Here is a 4,860-nt window from a genome sequence, read left to right on the forward strand (position 1 = left end):
ATACACACCCACATGTGTGTACATATACACGCGCACACACATATATATATATATACATAAATATTTAATCATGTACATATACAAACATACACAGAGAAACATGCACACACACACATATATATACACGTATATATGCATGTACATATATGTGTGTGTGTGTATTTATATGCATATATGTGCGTATTTAATACACGTATTTATATACACATAAACACATTTATGAATACACAAGTACATACAATGAACTACATATACATACATGCATACATACACACATACACGTTTATAGTGATAGATACACACAAACACAGATATACACACACATCTACGCACACATACATACACATCCGTGCAACTGCATATACACATTTACACTGCAGACGTAATAAACATACAATAGCATTTAATACCCAAGATGAAAAGAACCGCGGGCTATCGATTAAATGGGTCCACACACACACACACACACACACACATCAATATCCGTTTTGAGATTTTTATTTTGTTTACTTTTTATTAATTTTGGTTTCTGTAATTTTTTTGTTGTCTTTTCAAAAAGCTGACAGACTGGTATATGAAATCGATATTGTATTTTGTCTTTGATGTTTGAATATCGGCGAGTTCGCGGGACATAGGTTAAATCGCTCACAGTAGAATGTATGTGTGTGTGTGTGTGTGAAGAAGCGTGGATTAGTGGTTAGGGGTGTTCGGATCAAGATCGTAAGCTCGATACCTGAGCGCGTGTTGGGTCCTTCAGCAAGGCATTTTATTTCACGTTGCTGCAGTCCATTTTCGTTTGCAAACATGAGTTGTACCTGTCATTCAAAAGATCCAGCCCCAGTCACATTCTGTGTCACGCTGAATCTCCCTGAGAACTGCGTTAGGGATACACGTGTCTGTGGAGAACTGCGTTAGGGATACACTTGTCTGTGGGTCAGCCGCTTGCACGTGAATCTCACATGCAGGCTGTTCCGTTGATCGGATCAACTGAAATCCTCATCATTGTGACTGACGGAGTGCCAGTGCGTGTGTCTCTTTTACCTTTCCTTTTGCTTGTTTCAGTCATTGGACAGCGACCATGCTGTGCCACCACCTTGGAGGAGCAGGTTGAACAAAACGACTACCCGAAGATTATGTCATTGGTAAATGATGTGTTTGTAAATTATACAGCCATTTTACATTGTAAACGGGGCGGCGAGGTGGAATTGTTCCTAGAGCGTTGGATAAAAGACTTCGCATTGTTTCAGAACAATATGTTCCGAGTTCAAATGCTGCCGAGGTTAATAGTTTCTTCTATTATTCTTTCAGGGCCGAGAAAATGTACAAATACAGGGTTGGTGGAACTGTTGGAGATTCAGGTGAGTTATCTTATGGCAGGTGTTAGTTGTGACGGTTTGCATTCGTGGTCTTTCTCTTGGATAAACATCAGTGATGGTGGTGGTGGTGGTGGTGGTGGTGGTGGGGGAAATGAAAGGTCAACTGATTGTCTTCTTTCCCAAAAGAGCTTACCCAGGTCTGCTCAAATACGTGCAGGTGTATGGGGGTCAACCATAAATTCACAAGAATTTCCCTGCTAAACCTAATGCTGGTGTGAGAAGACCCCCCCCCCAATATGATCCAGTATAACGAAAGCACCGAGTGGATATGAAATGGGTTCTCTTCTCGAGAGCTATGCCTCTGACGAAAGACAACTGATATCACTTGTTTCAGTCATTTCCATCTAAGATTTAAGCTTAAATAGTTTTGTTTTCCCAGAATAATTGCACTTCATGTCTGACGCTCTGATGAAGCTGTAAGGTGCTATTCAGGCACTCAGTTATGCGTTCCACCGCATCTTATACCGGAAACAGTTGTAAGTTAATGAAGTTCATAAGATAGTCGGTTATCTCGTTGTCATCTCTTTTCTTATTAATTACCGCTCTGTACCTGACTAATTAGTATATTTATAGTATATTTCAAAGCCTGTCAAACTGAAGCTGTTCCAGAAGCGAACGAAAACGACAGATATCGATATTTTGTGGTTATTTCTGCTCATCTTTGCTGCATAATCGATTCCCCTCGAAGCAAATCCGAATCGCTGCGTGTGAGCGTATGTGTATCTGTACTTATGTGTGTGTATCTGTGTTGGTTCCCAACGCTGGACAGCCTGTATTGGTTTGTTTACCCCCCCCCCGTAACTTAGCGGCTCGCTATAAAAGAAGCGGATAGAATAAGATCCAGACTTAAAACAAGTACAAAGGTCGGTTCATTCGCAGCTACACCTGCAAGGCAGTGCTCCAGCAAGGCCGCAATCCTATGACTAGAACAAGTAAAATGAGAAAAGGGTGAAAAGTGTAAACCAGTAATTTTTTTTTTTTCATTTAATCCCTAAATGAAACTCGAAATCATAAAGATTGAATGCTAATGTCTTTGCTGCCCAGCCCCATTGGTCAGGGGTCAGTGTTTAGTTGACCGAAGAAATAGAAGACAAAGGATCAAACAGAAGACCCTTAAAACCGCCCTCCTCTACCTGCAATCCAACTTCCTTTGAACGGTCCGTATACATTTAGTCAATGCTAACGCTGAAATGTAAATAAATGTCTTATTTAAGGGACGGTTGGAATTTTAAGGGCTGACCCCTCTACCCGACTTTTATGACCTTTATAACAACATACGTTTAATTTATGTCTTTACAACTAAACAAACGATCGAGGCAAATGGGAAGAAGTTACGTTTACCTGCTCATTTGACTTGCTAGAAGTAGCAGCCAAATATCCATCAAGTCACACACTAACCGTTTTCCAAAAACTGACATATTGCCTCATGTAATCCTAGATGCAATGTGTCTGAAAAGCGAAAACAAAAAAAAACAAAAAAGACGGGATGGCCACATTTGGAATATCTACGGTATTGTGCGACTGCAGTGCATACGCTGACATTAGAGCTACGTGACTGCCAAGTGATTGAATTTGGTAGACGGAAACTGTGTGGAAGCCTGTCCGCTTGACAACCGGTGTTGGGTTGTTTACGCACCCTAACTTAGCGGTTCGCCATATAGAGTCCGACAGAATATGTACCAGACTAAAAAGAAAAACAATAAATCATCTTGTTCGACTAAAACCCTTCAACCTGATGGGCCCCAGCATGGCCACAGTCCAACGACTGAAACAAATTAAAAGATGAAAAGACTTGCGGCATATAAACCGAACGCCTCTGCGGTTCACTTGAGGGTCGTTCCCGGCTCCTTCATTCTGTTACCGACCTCCCCCTCCCCCCACCTCACATAGAGGTTCCCTTGAGAGTATTTCTTTCATTAAATGCGTCCGATTGTGTCGTTCGCTCTCCGGCGTTCGTTATTCGAGTGTATCAATTTCACAGCTGTTGGTTCGGTACATATGGATTAACAAGAGTTATTAACTATAAAAATAAGTCGTTTTGCCCTGGGAAATAGAGAAACTCTTTCATTTACAATCGATGTCATGCAGTTAGTTTTTGCTATTGTTCAAATTATTGTTGTTGCTGTTATTGTTGTTGTTCTTGCTTTGTGACGTTTAAGAGAAGGAGTATGGACTCTAATATCAGTGGTATGAAGGCTTTGTTTCTTTTAATCTATTTTATTGATAGATACACGTTCACACACATTTACACACACACACAACACACCTTCGTTCGACTCCATTTGAGCGGTGTATTAGTTAAGCATTAGTGTTACAGTGAATACGATCTATTCATCTCGACCACATAACTACTTCTAACAACACCTCGTTAATATAAATAAAGAACATTTAGCGAATCGATAGAGTAGCGTGGCAGACATTTTGTTTGCTGATTGTTAAGATTTGAAAAGCGGGAGGAGTAAGAGTAGGAGGAAGACGTAGAGTAAGAGGAGTGGTGGTAGTAGTAGTAATTGTACGAGAAAAGAACGATGATGGTGGTGGTGGTGGTATTATAAATGGCGGTAGTGGAAATGTTGGAGCGGTAACAAGTGAAGAACAACTTTGTGAGAAGTAAGAAACAGCGGCTTAATATCTTCAACATCGAATGCAAAAATGGCGGCAAGTGAACAGCAAACATCTGGCGCGGATGTAGACAGGGGGTTAGCCTAAAGGTGGCCGTAATCGAATGGGAAAGAGGTTTGGCAGTGTCGAGGTGAGGTGACAGTCAATAAAAGGAAACATACTTCCAACGATGCATATAAATGTGACTGGTACATACCCGTTCACAAACTATGGAACACCTTCCCGAGACGAGTCAACAACGGAGCCGCTACGTAGTCAGACATGCTAGAAATAGCAACTCAATGTTCTTCAAATCACACTCTTCCGTCTTATGAAGAGGATATACAACAGTAACAGCGAGCCAATGAGGGAGCCTCAACGTCAGTGGTTCTCAACCGGGGTCCACATGACCCCTGGAGTGGGGTCCATATAAAATTTTGTTAAAATTTATCTGCAATAAATTGGTTATACAGGGTGATTCAAGAGTCACCAAACATACGAAAAAAATTTGTTTTAATAAGAAACAGTTAAATAAAAAAAAAATGTTTCTTATAAAAAAAATAAATTGATTGTTCTTATGTATGGCGACTTTTGAATCACCCTGTACTTCTACAGCACTCAAAATATTTCAATTAAAAAAAAAAAATTCTATTCTTAATATTTAATTATAAGAGTATAATGGAATATTTTTAAACATCGAATGGGCATGAGGGCCCACCCGAATAAAATAGCAATCAAAGGGGTCTACAAGTAGAAAATGGTTTGGAACCATTCTTTTTTTTTTTTTTTCTTTTTTAGCAGTGCCCTCATCCTTTTAAATAGTTATCACACTTAACGGTCACCAAAGCGACGTGTGAGGAATCTCGACAAAACTAACCTAACA

This window comes from Octopus bimaculoides, chromosome 26 (genome assembly GCF_001194135.2).
Source record: "Octopus bimaculoides isolate UCB-OBI-ISO-001 chromosome 26, ASM119413v2, whole genome shotgun sequence".
In the NCBI taxonomy this organism is placed as follows: domain Eukaryota; kingdom Metazoa; phylum Mollusca; class Cephalopoda; order Octopoda; family Octopodidae; genus Octopus; species Octopus bimaculoides.